The sequence below is a fragment of the Cricetulus griseus genome, chromosome 7 (assembly GCF_003668045.3).
Source record: "Cricetulus griseus strain 17A/GY chromosome 7, alternate assembly CriGri-PICRH-1.0, whole genome shotgun sequence".
Taxonomy (NCBI): domain Eukaryota; kingdom Metazoa; phylum Chordata; class Mammalia; order Rodentia; family Cricetidae; genus Cricetulus; species Cricetulus griseus.
Window position 1 is genome coordinate 22,898,008 of NC_048600.1, and position 15,501 is coordinate 22,913,508.

Genomic DNA, 15,501 nt, shown 5'->3' on the forward strand with positions numbered 1-15,501 from the left:
CCACACCTGGGACACTTGAGCATTCCTTCCTGTGTGGCTCTTTGTGAGAAAAGATCTCTTTTCACTGCACCCAAGCCCACGGATTGCAGCAGGAGCAGCTATGGGAAGATTCAAGTTATAGTGTCCCATTGGAACCAAAGTCAACATAGCTTTCTGAACCATTACTTTAGGACATAGCTTTAGGATGAAGCATGTCAATTACCACCTCCTGAAAGTGATGGAGATGATTCATTCACCAGCTGTGAAAATCTCAATGGAGGTCACAAGAAATAGAGGAAAACAAAGTAACATGAGACCTACAAACAACAAGTTAACTCTTCAGCAACAGACCTCCAGGATAACAAAATACCTGGCAAAGAATTCAGAAGAATGACTAAAAGGAAACAATGGGATTAAGGAGGACACAAATGCAAATTTCAACAAAGCCAGAAAAACAAATTGTGGTACATGAGAAAGCCCTCACAGAAACGGAGGGGTTTGGAAAAGGTCTGATGATCTCAATATGTCAGAACCATAATACAACTGAAGGCCTCATTAGCTTAAGGAGATAACAAGAAATTTTGAACATGAAAGTAGCCATTTAAATTATAGGAAAAAAAAGCAAAAGCAGCATTTGAGATACCACTAAAGGTACAAACGGGAGCACCTAAAGGAAGGAAACATGAGCTAGAAAATCCTTTGGATGAAGTCATAGCTAAAAGATTTCCCTAGCCTAGTAAAGACAAAAGACACCAAGGCAGAGGATGGGTCTAAGGCTCCAACTAGATTTGACCAGAAGAGATCTCCACTGTGGCTTATGATAGTCAAATTATCACAAGTAGAAGGCAAAGAAAGAGTGCTGAGAATTGGAAAAGAGATTGCCAAGTCATATTTAAATCTGCAACCACTGGAGTAAAAGCATATCTCTCAGCAGAAAACATACATGCTATGAGGGAATGTGACATATTCCAAGTTCTAAAAGGAAATATGCCAATCATGACTACTATACCCAGCCAAGATAACCTTCTTAAATGAAAGGAAAATAAAGACACTCTCAAACAGGAAAAAATGGAGGGAATCCATGACTGCTGTGCCAGTTTCACAAACTTGCTTATGGAAGTCCTATATTCAGACATGAAAGACAGTTACCATGATAAAAAACCAGGAGAGTGTAAAACACACTAGAAGATGCACCAAACAGAAATTACAAATTATCAAAATGTAGCAATACAATAAGTACACCCTCCACTTGCATAGCACATGTTTGTACACACCCAGATAACAACATCCTCCCTCCCCTATGCACAAATCATTTAGAACTAGGATAATGTCTCCCATGATTGCTTCAATCCCACACATTTTCAGCTCGGCAATGAACAAAGATGAACTCTACCACAAAGATGAACAGCAACAAAACAAAATAAGATACTTTAACAAGCATTAGTAGATTAAGAAAATGACATATAAATTGCTACTCGCCTACTGAAAGTTTGAAGAGAAACAAACTTAAGTTCCTAAATAAAAGATGCAGACCAACTGGCTAAACAAGATATCAAGCCCAGTTCAGCAAAATGCTTAGTTTACAAAACATTCAGTTTACCGGGGAAGATGCAACTCACTGACTAAAAGCCAGAGATGCTACTAATAACATCTACTCAACCAACGAGGGTGTTAGATGTGTTATATGATATAGAATTTATAATAAATATCTGAAATGCATTTGTCTGTGTGTTTCTACCACCTGTGTATGAAAGCCCATGAATGTTTGTCATTCTTCTAGGCTATTCCACATCTGAACCCCTTTCTCATGATTGGGGAACCCTTTGTCTGATGGGGCCATGTCCATTTCTAACTGTAGATGCTGAAAGATGAGCATTCAGGGTGATTTGGAGCTAGTTAGAGCTAGGAAGGAGGGTAAAGGGCCCACTATGCAATCATGAGGACCTCAATTTGGATCTCTAGAACCATGTGAAAGGTGGTTTTAGTATGTGCATATAGCCATAGTGCTAGGAAGGGGGCAGATACAGACAGGACCCAGGGATCCCAGTTTAGCCAATAGATAAACTCTGAGTTTAGTGAGAGACCCTGACTCAAAAAATAAGGTGGAAAACACCCAACATCAATCTTTGGTCTCCACTTGCATAAGTGAGTATGTGTTGCATGCATACATATCACACACACACACACACACACACACACACACACACACACACACACACACTCATTAGATGGAGGATTGTCTCCTAGAACTGTTTCAATCCCACACATTTTGACTTGGCACTGAACAGTTGCCCCTCCTAATAAACCAAGCCTGGAGGGTCACCTGCTAAGAAGAGCAAGCTACACTCCCAATAGTCAGCCATGTAGATTGGCTCATCCCTTCCTCCTCCTCTGGCCACCTGTCCAGGAGACTATGGAGGTCAGAGAGGTCCGGGCCTTATTTTATTGCCCCCTAAAGCTTCTCAAATGTACATGTCCTTGGTAGCCAGAGTAATCACCTGGTTAATTCAGACAGAGCAATTATCTAACAAGAATGAGAAAGCAGATTTTCTTTCCTGGCCTTGAATAATGAAGATTATTCATCCTCACTGCTGTAAATATATCACCCAAAATAGCACGGAGTTGAGAGAAACCAAAGCTCATCGGCAGATTTAAAATTAAGCTCTCTTCTTTCCCATTGACAATAGGATTTCTTTTTAGTCTATATTTTTACTATGAGCTTCATTTCATTTTGCTTAATTAGATGGATGTAATAACTCAGACCTAGAAGAGGTATCGTTACTGATAATGAGGACACAACAGAAACAATTTAGACCCTGAGAGGTACTCCCTCACTAGGAGACCTGCACCATCCATGCTGGACAACACAAAATGGACTTGTTTTGTTTGTTTTTTGCTTTTTGGGAGGGAGGTCCTGGTGAGGGGGAGGACAGACTGGGGTGCATGATGTGAGATTCCCAAATTACCAATAAAAAGACCTGTAGCATTTGTATGTGATGGAAATGTTATGTCTTATGTTGTAACTGAGTCATTTCTAGCAATGTATGGCTACTGAGCCCTTGAAATGGGGCTAAGGAGTAAAAATATTGAAGGCTGGAGAGATGGCTCGATGGTTAAGAGCACTGGCTACTCTTCCAGAAACCTGGGTTCAATTCCCACAACCTACATAACAGCTCACAACTGTCTATAATTCCCATTCCAGGGGATCCAACACCCTCACACAGACATGCATACAGTCAGAACGACAATGCACATAAAATAAAAATAAATAAGTCATTTAAAAAGAACAAAACAATAAATTTAATTATCATAAACTTACAAGTAAGTTGCTACATATGACTAGTGACTACAATATTAGATGGGACAGGGGATATTTGTGACCTGATCTCTCTTACTGTGACCTCAACAAGAAGCCCCAAAGGAAATCAAAATTTCCCCAAGTTAGTCATTTGATTGGAGCTTGTTTGGAGACAGGAGATCCGGAGCAGGATTCCCCCTTCTCCAGCAATGTGCAGGGTTTATTAATTGTCTACACAATTGCTTTTGTAGAGGCTCTACTTCTCTTAGCCCAGAATGAGGAGCTCTGAATTTGAAGCCATTTATTAGGCTTAAATTTATGTGGTGTGAAATCTGTTAGATCATTTGCTCATCAGTAGGTTGTCTAGAAGAAAGGCCCATCTACAAAGGGTTTGGAGGGTGAGGGTCACTGGTGTAATCAGAAACATACCACTCCTGCCCTGCAGCTAACGGGTCTGTGCTTTCAAGTAAATCTTGAGTTTGAGAAGTGGCCTTTTGAAGACCTCCCTATTGGTAACATTTCCTTTCTTATTAAGAAAGAAGACAAAAAAAAAAACCAAAAGTCATTATTTTTCACTACTGTCCAACTTAACTGAAAGGTAGAAGCCCCTAGATGTTCACATCTAAAATTGGGGAACATGTGAGGCTGCCACAATGGAATGAAACATTCAGACTTACTAGACAGGAGTTGGGATTTAAGAAGGCTTGAGTGGGATTTGAACAGAATGGTAATAGGACTGACCAGCCAACCCCAGCCATCAGAGGCTGGCACAATACTTCAACATCCAAGAGGAAATTGTCATTGTTGATTTGGAGGGCATATCATTCATCCAACAAATGCCAGCCATGGACCACACGGGCCCTGAGCTGCATTCTGAGGAAATAAAGATGAAAATTCAGCTGTTGCTTGGAGATTCACAATTCTAGGATAGCCCAGTGGGAACCTCTAGTATGCCATCACTGGAGACAGTGTGGCTCAAAGTCAGCAGAGGAATCTGTGAGTACCTGTCCAACATGCGCAAAGCCCCCCACCCCCCATCTCTTCTCCAGCACTGCACAAACCCAGGCATGTTGGTCCATACTTGTAATGCCATGATTCAGCAGACATGGTGGGAGGAGCAGAAGTTCGAGGCCATCCTTAGCTACATAGAGAGTTCTAGGGAAGGCTGGACTAGAGAAACTGTCTCAAGTAAATAGATAAAATTAATTACACAAAAGCAACAAAACGAACAAAAATAACAATGGATCATCCTAGCAGAAATTTGAAAAGCAGATTTTTTTTCCCTCTCAAATATCCTCATTCCCCAATTCTGATCAACCTATGAGAATGACTGAGAATTACTTGGCATTTTTCTTTGCTTTGAGAGACCAGGTCTTGGTTATATAGCGTTGCTTTCAGAGTCATGGCCCTTTGTTTGCTTCAGCCTCCCAAATGCTGGGATTACAGGTGTGGGTCACTCTGTCCACCAATGAGAACAAATGCATTTACACTAAGAACATTCCGGTACTAAGAAGCTCTTAGAAGAGTCATGTTAAGAGACAACTTGGGCAACTTGGACAGAGTGAAGGTGTTGTTTTTCAATCCCTCATCACTAAGACTCCCTAAATGTTGACATCACTAAGCCCAGGAATTTTACCCCCTCTGGGTTTCCTGGATCTTTCCTTCAGTATGTTTCACATGGAATGCTACAACCATTCTCCTTTCTCTCCCATCTCTATCTTGCTGTAAAGCCATCCTTGGAGCTATTGTGACTTCCCAAAACATGAAATTGAATTGCTTAATTATTGCTCATAACCCCCATTCTGCAGTCCTGACTCCTAGGAGACATCTGTGTGCTGGCCCTTCTCTGTAGTCCCTACCTCGTGTTCAACAAAAGAACAATATCCCTCTTTCTAGATCCACCAAGCCCCACCACTGACACAAAATCTCTCTGTGAATCCCCTCCTCTTCCTGTGAGGTCATGTCACTTGCCCTCCTACCTCTGCTGGTGCCATCTGCCTATTAGGTTTGAAGGTTTCATTTCATTGTGAGATCTCAGAATGGTCAGAACATAGGACATGGGGACAGTCCCACCAGGACATGATCAGAGACATCAAGGAAATTTGAGTTGCAAAGAATGGTAAAGCCAGACTGTAGAATTGGTCTCATTCTGTAGACATGGGAAGAAGAACTCCCTAGAAGAGGGGAGTAGACAGCTCCAGACCATCCTCTGGCTGCTGTCTGATGAGTCTTCCTATTACAGATTTTGAAAAATGTCAGAAATATCCCAAAATAGACCAGATGCTATAAGGAAAGTTCACCACAAATGAGTGTGAAGCATTCCACTCATTTCTGGGACATGGAAACTCAAGTGTGTATTGTAATCCTTGATGCCCATGCCGTGCCCTTCCTGCCAGGTCTGTCTATTTCTGATTCACGTCTTCCTCTTGGGCTCCCATTACACCTAGCAAGGGCTCACCATGGAGAATGGAGCAGTGCATCCAGCCTGGTTAGGGACCATCACCCATGACATCTGGCCAGGCTGGTGAGTCCCACTCTGGCACCCTGTCCTCCTCTCTGGCCACTTAGCGTGGGAAGTTTGAGAAGAATCAGATATTGGGAGTATTAGAATAGTGGTCATTTAAGTGAAGCTGGAGAGTACGGGAAGGGTTGAAGCCTGGATCAGCAAAGTAACCACATCACATACAACATAAGAATGTGACATAAGAATTGAAGTCACACCAGACCCACGAAGCAGGTAAAGGGGAAAATGGTAGATCTACATCAAGAGCTCACAGGCTCTCCTTGGTGAATAACTGAAGTGCAGCAGCCAGCTAGCAGTAGCGCCTGAAGCCGAACCTCTAGATTCAAGCCCTTGCCCCCCACAGCCTCTCTATTAATGCTAACCACCTGGCACCTGCCATTTGGTGGCCTGATGCTGGCCAGGCCTCCTCAGGCACTTTCATGTGACATTCCTCTCTCCTCAGCTTTCACAGGACATGGGGTTACTGCCTGCAGTGCTGGGAGATGAGAAGCAGGCCTCAGGGGTGAGGAGGAGGCTATAGTGATGCCCCGGGCCTCCCTGAGGGCAATGTTCGTCACTCTGGTTCCCACAGAGCTGAGCTTCAGGGCTGCTGGGGCAGTGACAGGAGGTGTGAAGTCCATGGAGGGCCCAGGGCTTATCTGCAATGAAAACTCAGTGTGGGAGCCAAAGGAGCCTGCAGTTCCTGACTACCCAAACTGCCAGCACTGGCATGTCACCAATGACCTAGGGAAGGGATTCTCCCAGCACTGTTTTCTACCTATGTCAGCAGAGGAACCCAGGACAGCTGTTGAATGAATGGTCATTGGCTATCAAGGCACAGTTTCTTTCCGAGGACGTGTTTTATCTCTACAAAGCATATATGCAAAACTATCTGTTCCCCAGAGTCCCCAGACAGCTAGGGGCTCAAAATATGAGTTATAGTTGCTAATGATGGTACTGGTGGGAAGCAAGCCAGCTCAGAGGTTATTAACAATCTTAGGCAAAGATCTCTTGTAGTCAATGTAACTCACGAAGTAGGCAGAGGGGCCCCTTGTGGATCAGGGAGAGAGCCATCCAAAAATCACAGCTTAGCATGCAATCTGTGTAATTCCTCTAAGGATGGAGATAATACCTATTTTGCCCAAAGTTCTTCATTTTAATGAGGTAATGCAGAAAAAAAAATTTGTGATGAGCTAGAGCAGGGAGTTAGTGTTTTCTGTCATGTGTCATGCATGAGCAGTTCTGTGCCCTACTGAACAAGGTCATTACAGCCACCTTTTTATTACTGATAAACAAGACCCTTTACACATCTTCCACCCATGTCCAGCTAATCCTGCACCATTTTGTAAACTGTGTGTCCATGCCACATCCTGTGGAGATCCTGATTTGAGCTTTGCCTGAGGAAGACACTTAAGTGGGAAGAGAAGGCCTGTGAAGCCACTGGGTAGATGGGTTCCCAGGGTGCACTCAGCCCCCACTTGTGGGACAGCAGGGAGGCACAGAGTGTGGTATAGGGTGTCCATGGGAATCTGTGTTTGCTGGTCATTTGGAACTGTTTGTCTCTGAGGGTGATTTACATCTCGTCCTGCTGGCTGTTTGATCTCCAGCCTGAAGGCTGAACACATTAGCGTGTCCACTCCACCCCCATTCTCATGGGGCCCTTATGACCAGTGTTGGAAGGTGTGGCTGGCATGGTCTGAGAGCGCTGGGTGGCAGGTCAGGCCTGCCCTGGACAGGCAGAAGCAGCAGAGCTTAGAGAAGGGAAGTCCATCGGTGTTCTTTCCAGGAAGGCAGGGCAGTGAGTTGAAAAGCAAGAGTGCTCTCAGTCAGAGATAACACAGTGTCAATCCAGAGTCCATAATTCACCGCTTGCCAGGCTCTGAACATTTGTGTAACTTTGAGCCTTCATTTCCTTATTGTAAAGTGAGGGGATACAGCCTCCTTGAGGAGATTTGGGGGCAATAAAGATAGATAATGGGTCCAGAGCCCTTAGTTTAGAAAAGGCACTCATAAAATTCCTATAAATGTTGTTATTTAGTTGGAGGAAAACTGACCCTGTCACAAAGGGCCCATCCCTCAACATCAACTTGTGTGTTAGACTCACACTAGTCACCAAAAAGAAGGTGGAAGGGGACTTTCTTTCCAGATGGAACCCAGGGCTCTCACTGCTGAGAACAGCAGTCACATGAGCATGAGAAACTGGGGGAGGTGGGCAAGGTTTAGGGAAAGCAAGATGATGGGGAACTGAGGTGCCAACAGTTTCTTCTGCTCTGCCTCTTAACCGTCTGCACCCAGGACGAGTAGAGGCAGGGATATTGGTCCAGGAAGGGAAGAAAGGAACCTAGATGAAGTTCTGCTGAACACAGGCTGCGGAGATGCTCCCCACCCATGCACTAGGAGACCCTTTGGGAGCCTTTGTCATTGCCATTTATTCATCACCTGGGTGAGTGATTTCTGGGTGTGTAGCTGGGCATGGTGGTGAGTCTGAGGTACCAACACTTGGGAGCTGAGGCAAGAGAATCTCTTGAGTTAGGAGCTCAAGGACAGTCCGGGGAAACTCAAAGAGATGTCAGAATTAAGTCAGAAATTATGGGTGTAGGGAACTTTTGTAAGGAAGGCTGGGAGAGCTGGCAGGGACACCACTTGGGAAATTAGCCCTTTTTTAGAAAGGAAGAAAGAATCCAAAGGCCTAATGGAATGGGCAAAGCAGGTGTTACAACAACACAATCTACCTGACCAGAGCTATAGCCTCAGGAGAGAGAGCAAGAGCACTCCTTCCCAATCTGATGAGCATAGAAACATGTGCCCCCTCCCCCACCACACAAATAAGAGGCATTTGCTGTCACCTCCTCTCCCAAGTGAGTATGCATCTGTCCTGAATAGGAGACCCTGCTCTGTCCTTCATAGCCCGGGATGTGTCATGCCCTGTGCCTGCCCTTTGTTCTCTGAGGACTCCTAAGAGGTGTCATCCTGGTCCTTCAGGGTCTGTTCTAGCTTTCTCTGATTTTAGGTGAGATCCCTGTGTGGAGATGAGTAAGGGAGAAAAGACCATCCTGCCTTCACATGTGGGTGGGTAGATACAGTGGCAGTGCTTGGTAGGTGAGCAGGTGACAGAATGAGGGTCAGCCAGGTGTCACTGAGCAAGGAAAGAGAAACAGAGGTAAACTATGGAGGAGGAGGAGGGAGGAGGCAGAGAAAGGAACCAGAAGTTGGAGGGAGGAAGAGGAGAGAAAGGGAAGAGGGAGGAGGGAAGTAAGAGCAAGAGCAAGGAGAGTGAGCATGAGCAGCAGAGAAAATGGATAATCCATATCCTACACAGGAGTACGGTGATCCGGGCTATAAGGCATGTGTATAACCAGGAAGCCCATAGGACACTTAGAGTCTCAGTCCTGATCTCACTTCCGACTGCTAGGTGAGGCGCTCAGCATAGCGTGTGCTGCCATTCAGGGGCTACAAACTGTTGGTGATCTTGGGGAAGATAAGAGTGTTATCTCATAAGTCAAATGATCAGAAATTGGGGAAAGACATCTTTGTTTTTTCAGCCTTTCATATGATTTTATTTCCTCCCTTCAGTCACAGTAATGTGGTTTTCAAATTTTGTCTTAGCGGCAGGTTTGTAAACACAGGCTTATCTCTCCTATTTCTGGGCAAGGCAAATGGTGCTTCTTGAAATGGTCCCAGTGTTAGTATTCAGACATCTGTACTGGCCTGTCCTTGGTGTTCTGACAGGATATGCCCTCAGCTGCAGCCACTAAGAGCACCACCTGTGCTCTATTTTCACTATTTTCCCTTTTTAAAGGGCCCTGCCCACCTCCCATCCTTCTTTCTCTCCCCCTCCCACTTGCCTCTTTTCTCTCTCCTGCTGCTCCTGTTTCGGGGGACCAGTTTCCCCTTTTTATGATCCCTTCCACTAATAATAATAATAACCCCTCTGCTTCAACCCTGTCGCATGGCCTCTTTCTCTTGCATGCTGCTTTTCTTAAATTACGACACCCACCATGGATCCCTCTGATCATCCAACCCAAGCCAACCCTTTGCCTGTCTTTAGCTTCACTATATTCAATAAATCCCACCCAAGACTTGTAACTTCTCCTTGGCTCCATGAGGTTGCCATATTTTCCCCATAGAATGTGCTTAATTTTTACTACATTGCCACCACCTCTGAGCCCAGAGGCTTCTTGTCAACATGGCCAGTCCAAAGAGGCTTCACCTCCTTCCACCATTTCTAGAACCACTTTTTTGGGCGGGGGGGGGGGTCTTGGGTGCATCCTCTTAGCTTGCTGTTGAACTGTCAGCCATGATCATTGTTTGTTAGTTTGAAGCCAAAACAGTGGAAAGAGGGACTGACGTTTCGTTTCTCCTGGAGTTGTGCAGCTGTTAAGACCTCAGGACCCCCACTTGACTAATACATTAATAGAAGTCAGGTGTTCATGTCTGGGCAGGTGAGGACCCCACTTTATTCCACGGGTCCTAGTTGGTGCACTGGGTTAGGTATGGGTCCTATCTTTGATCATCTTGACTCAATGTAATGAAGTTACATTAAAGGGGCAGAATTCAAAGGGCCACTGGTGGTTTTGGTGTTGGAAAGAAAAAAAACAGGAAGAGGGATTATTGGAGGGCTTTCTGGAGTGCTGAGGGATTCTCTGGTCTGAGGGAACAGAGAATGAGGAGCATAGAGAACAGGAATTGCTAGTATGAGCATTGGCCCACTTGTGGAATCAGGCCTTCAGTTTGTGAAAATCCAGCCCTTGAAGCCTGCATGACGCCTCCTGCTCTGGGATGGCTGGAGAAGGTGTGCTGCAACAGGTAGGAGGTCAAGTACTTCTTTATACCCTGTAACATTGACATCATATGGTGCTATGAGATCCCCACTGGTGAAACCCTTGAGTTCCTACCCAGGATATGCCTGTCCAAATGCAGAAGCATGCCAGCTGCCTGAGATCTCCGAGTCTAATTCAATCTGTGCAGTTGTTATGTCCAGGGTGTGGTTCCCACCAAGAGTGATGTCACCGTGAAAGCATGGACATCATGTCCCACACCTTTCCAGGTCACTGGGCTGTTCCTGTAGCAGGAAGACAAGTTTCCTGGCTCTGGTCTCCTCTCAGGGGTCCCCCGCTCCTAGTATCCTGTCTCTGAGCTGCCAGAGCATCCTGTATTGGTCCCTGGGCTTGCTGGGGCCTCTCAGTGGTGTCTTAGCTGAAGCTTGGTATCAGCCACATGAAAAGGCAGTGTTTGGGTCAGCTATGTATGGAGGAGATTGAGGCAGCAGCCCCATGAGGACTGCCTGGGATGCAGCACTTATTTCCCAGGGCAGCAGGATCACAGCAGGGTCCACAAGGCAGAGCCAGCCAGAGCTGCCAGGCCTGGCACAGAATGGGATGATTGCAAAGATGGTCCTTTTTCCCCCCAGCCACTGGCTTGATTCTAATCCTGCCATGAAATCTCCTTCCCAGTGTTCTCAACACTCCCCAGAAAACAGTCCCCCTCACCTTCCATAGGATACATACGAGGATGGAAGTCCCAACCCAGCAGGCTGAGATGCAGGCTCTGTCAAAGTTACTCTGAACTCTGTTCCCATGTGCAATGAGCCTCAGTCCTGGTGCCAGAGAAGGGTGTCTGTTTCTTCAGAATAAAACTGGATGAGGGTTAGTGTAGCTCAGTGGTCAAGTGCTTCTGGAGGCCATGTGCAAGGCCCAGTTAACCTGAACTACAGATTGTTAACACAAATGGCCAGGTAGTCTTTGCTTCCCTCTGAAACTTCACAGACCAGGCCTCCATTGTCTGCCCTGCTCTCAACATTCTTATCTCCAAAGCTCCTACATAACCACTCACCAGACTCTCAACACTTAATAGGTTTCCTGGCCCAAAGTTCTTTCACAATCCACCACAAAGCAAAATGGTCATTTCTGTCACAACAATATCCCAGTATCCTGGTACCAATTTCTGTCCTAATTATCTTGGGGTCACTATTGCTGTGATGAAACATCATGACTAAAAGTAAGATGGAGAGGAAAGGGTTTATTTGGCTTACACTTCCACATCACTGTTCATCACTGAAGGAAGTAAGGACAGGAACTCAATCAGGGCAGGAATGTGGAGGCAGGAGCTGATGCAGAGGTCATGGAGGGGTGCTGCTTACTGATTTTCTCCTCATGGCTTGCTCAGTCAGTTTTCTTATAGAACCCAGAACCACCAGCCCAGGGATGGCACCACCCACAATAAGCTGAGCCTTCCGCCATCAATCACTAATTATGAAAATGCCCTACAGACTTGTATACAGTCTAATCTTACAGAAGCATTTTCTCAATTGATGTTCCCTCTTCTCCAGTGACTCTAGCTTGTGTTAAGTTGACATAAAATTAGCCAGTCCACACATAAAATTTTAGAATAAGTAAATCTTAATCAAATAAAAGATAGACTACAGAAAATAACTTGGGAGTGCTGAGCCCTAAATAGGACATCTATCACACACACACACACACACACACACACACACACACACACACCCCTCAGGAAACATTATAGGAGAGGGGACACAAAGCCTGTAAGAGTCAGAGGTTGGAAAGGTCTCTGAGACAACGTCTTTTGGGTATAACATGGCCATTGCACTGATGTACTCCCATTGAACAAGATCAAGCCCTTTTCGCATGGATGGGGAAAAGACTGGTGAAATCCCATCCCCACCTAAGGAGCTTTGGAAGTTGAGAGCTGCTGCTATAGGGAGAATTACTTTTTTCAGGGCAGTGGCCTGTGTTCCCATGGGTGGTCTTATGCCTGTGCACTTATGAACAGCACTGACTAGACTCAGTGGTCTATGAAATGAGGACATGAAGTTGGGATGAGGGTGTGGTGAGGGGTTTGGGAGGATTTCAAGGAGGAGGATGGGATTAATGTGATCAAAATACCAATGTATTTTGTATCCATACATGAAATTATCAAAGAACTAATAAAAGGGATGAACTTCAGAAAAATCAAGAGTCATTGCTGGCAGTTGAGTGTTCAGTCACAGCCATTGTTCTCAACAAGGTTCACTTTCCTGTCTCTTTTGTATCCTCATGGAGGTTACAAAAACCATGATAAACCTGTGATTTTTTTTTCAGTTCCACAGCTTCCAGCACAGATCAGGGCAAGGATCACTATTTATTCATTCAAAAGTGATGTATTGAGCATCTGTATCATGCCAGGAGTTAAGTTACCTCTGGTTGCCCTGGCAATAACTTCAGTTGAACCCAGGCAAGAGGAGCTGCAAGCGCCAAGCTCAGGAGCTGAGTGGGACCTGGGGCAGGATGCTGGTAGGCAACAGTGGTGAGCAAAACAACACCAGCTTTGCAGCCAGAGAAACCTGTGCTCAGAGCTTGCTTGCCAATCACAGTTATGTGTGGCTAAGTTACTGTATAGCCTTTTCATAGATAACAACATATTCACAGTGATCCCTTCCACATTGTCAAGACTTACCTTATTTGTCATCCTCACCCACCCTCCCCTCCCTGGCTCTTCCAATCTTTTCTCTCCAAATCCCACTGTGAGTGAGACTCAGTTTCCAATGGGCGCTCCAGTTTTAGGGATGAGATAGGCATCTGATCCAGTCTGGCCAACCATTACCAAATCTCTTGTCTAAGTGCACAGTCACCACGGGGCCGAAAATCTAACTGTTCCAATCATCATACTGTATCCTAGGTCTTTGTCAAAAGCATCTCTGTTTCTGCTGGACCCAAGAGCCACAAGCCTGGGACTGACCACCAAATAAATATGAATACAGCCACCCAGAGGACAGCATTGTCAAATAATGCAGAGAAACTGAGTCCCATCACCATCACATGCATCTCTGGATTAGGTTCCTTCTGAGGCCACTTTCATCGGGGTTCCTTCAGTTGTGTGCCCATTCTCTTTTGTGGTTAAAGCCAACATCTCTATCTCAGAATACCGACTGCTGCTTACCTTCCTCACTAACCACCGTGAATTCCACCTACAAGTCCTCTATGAACCCCTGGGGGCAGCCTTCTCTGGGACCCCAGCTGCCCTGAGTCTTCAATGCTCCCCCACTCCCCCTCACACTTGTAATTCTCTTTTGTATCCTTTCTCTACCTGTTCACCTCCCACATTTTGGGAGAAGGCACTGCTCTTGTACACATTGTACCCATCTCACCGCTTGTCCATACAGGTTGATGGAGAAGTGACAGATGAAGAGAGTTCATGATAAGATGCACCAGCAAGGGATACAAGGCTCGTGTGACCCACTAGCCAATTTACAAAATGCACTCTGAGTGACTACTTGTGTCTCCTAGATATCCAATTTTCTACTTTGGGTGGAACACAATTCAGAGGTTTCAAGTTTTGGTAAACTAAAACACTCTGCATCTTGTAGCCTTCCTGGTGGAGAAGTGGTGTCAAGTACTGGTAAATAAAATTCAGATCAGATAGAAGTGAGTTTTTCTTATTTATTTGCTTTGTGTGTGTGTGTGTGTGTGTGTGTGTGTGTGTGTGTGTGTGTGTGTGTGTGTATCGAAGGCTGGCCTGAAACTCGGTGTAGATCAGGATGCCTTTGGACTCACAGAGATCCACTTGCCTCTGCCTCCTGAATACTGGGCAGATAGAAGCTCTTACCTTAGCCTTCTAGGGAGAATCTCTAAAGCAATGGTTCTCGGCCTTCCTGGTCAATGCTGTGACCCTTTAACGCAATTCCTCATATGGTGATCTCCAACCATAAAACTATTTTGTTACTACTTCATAACTAATTTTGCTGCAGTTATGAATCCTAATGTAAGTATCTGATATGCAGGATATCTGATAGGTGACCCCTGTGAAAGGGCTGTCTGACCCACCAAAGGGTCTCCACCCACAGGTCGAGAATCACTGCTAAAAAGGGACACACCCTCTAAGGGATCCACTTTTGCCTTATTTTCCTCTGTAATTCAGAGATGACAGCTAAAGCTCCAGTAGCATGCTTGTGGCTTGGTATGCGAGTTCCTGCATGTGTGTTTATGTGTATGTTTGCATGTGTTCTTGTACGCAGGTTCATATATGTGCACATGTTAGTGTGGATGTGTGTGTGTGTGTGTGTGTGTGTGTGTGTGTGTGTGTGTGTGTGTGTGTGTGTGTGTGGAGGCCTTGAGGCCAACGTCAGGTGTCTTTCTCAGTAACTCACTCTCCATCGAGTGAGATGGAGTCTCTCACTGAACCTGGAGCTCTCGGATTATGTTAGACCAGCTGCCCAGAGAATTACAGAGATCCTCCTATCTCTGCCTCCCCAGTGCTGGCTTTACAGCACTGTGATGTGTACCTCCAAGCCCAGCTTTTTACCTGGATGCTGGGAATCTGAACCCACATCCTCACACTTGCATAGAAAGCACACTGCCCACTGAGCCATCTCCCTCAGTCCTAAAGTAGCTTTTTTGAGGAAGGCATGAGCTTGAGCTAAGTACAGCAGAACAGAAAACCAGAATGAACTGGATAGCTAGTGACAGAGGGTCAGCTTTATCAGCTTCAAACTACCTGTTGCCTCTATGCCTTTTTCAAGAGGACATACAATAGGTCCTTTGTACCTGAGCTATGGCTGTGAATACTGTGGTATGCAATCACACTGAACACTAACTGATGTATTCACTAGTCACACCGGTATTCATGGGTTATTGTCTTTCCTTTCACTCTTGTCATAAAATGAACTAACTCCATGTTCAACATCTTGAACAATGGACATGGGCTAGACCCTGGGGTGGCACAC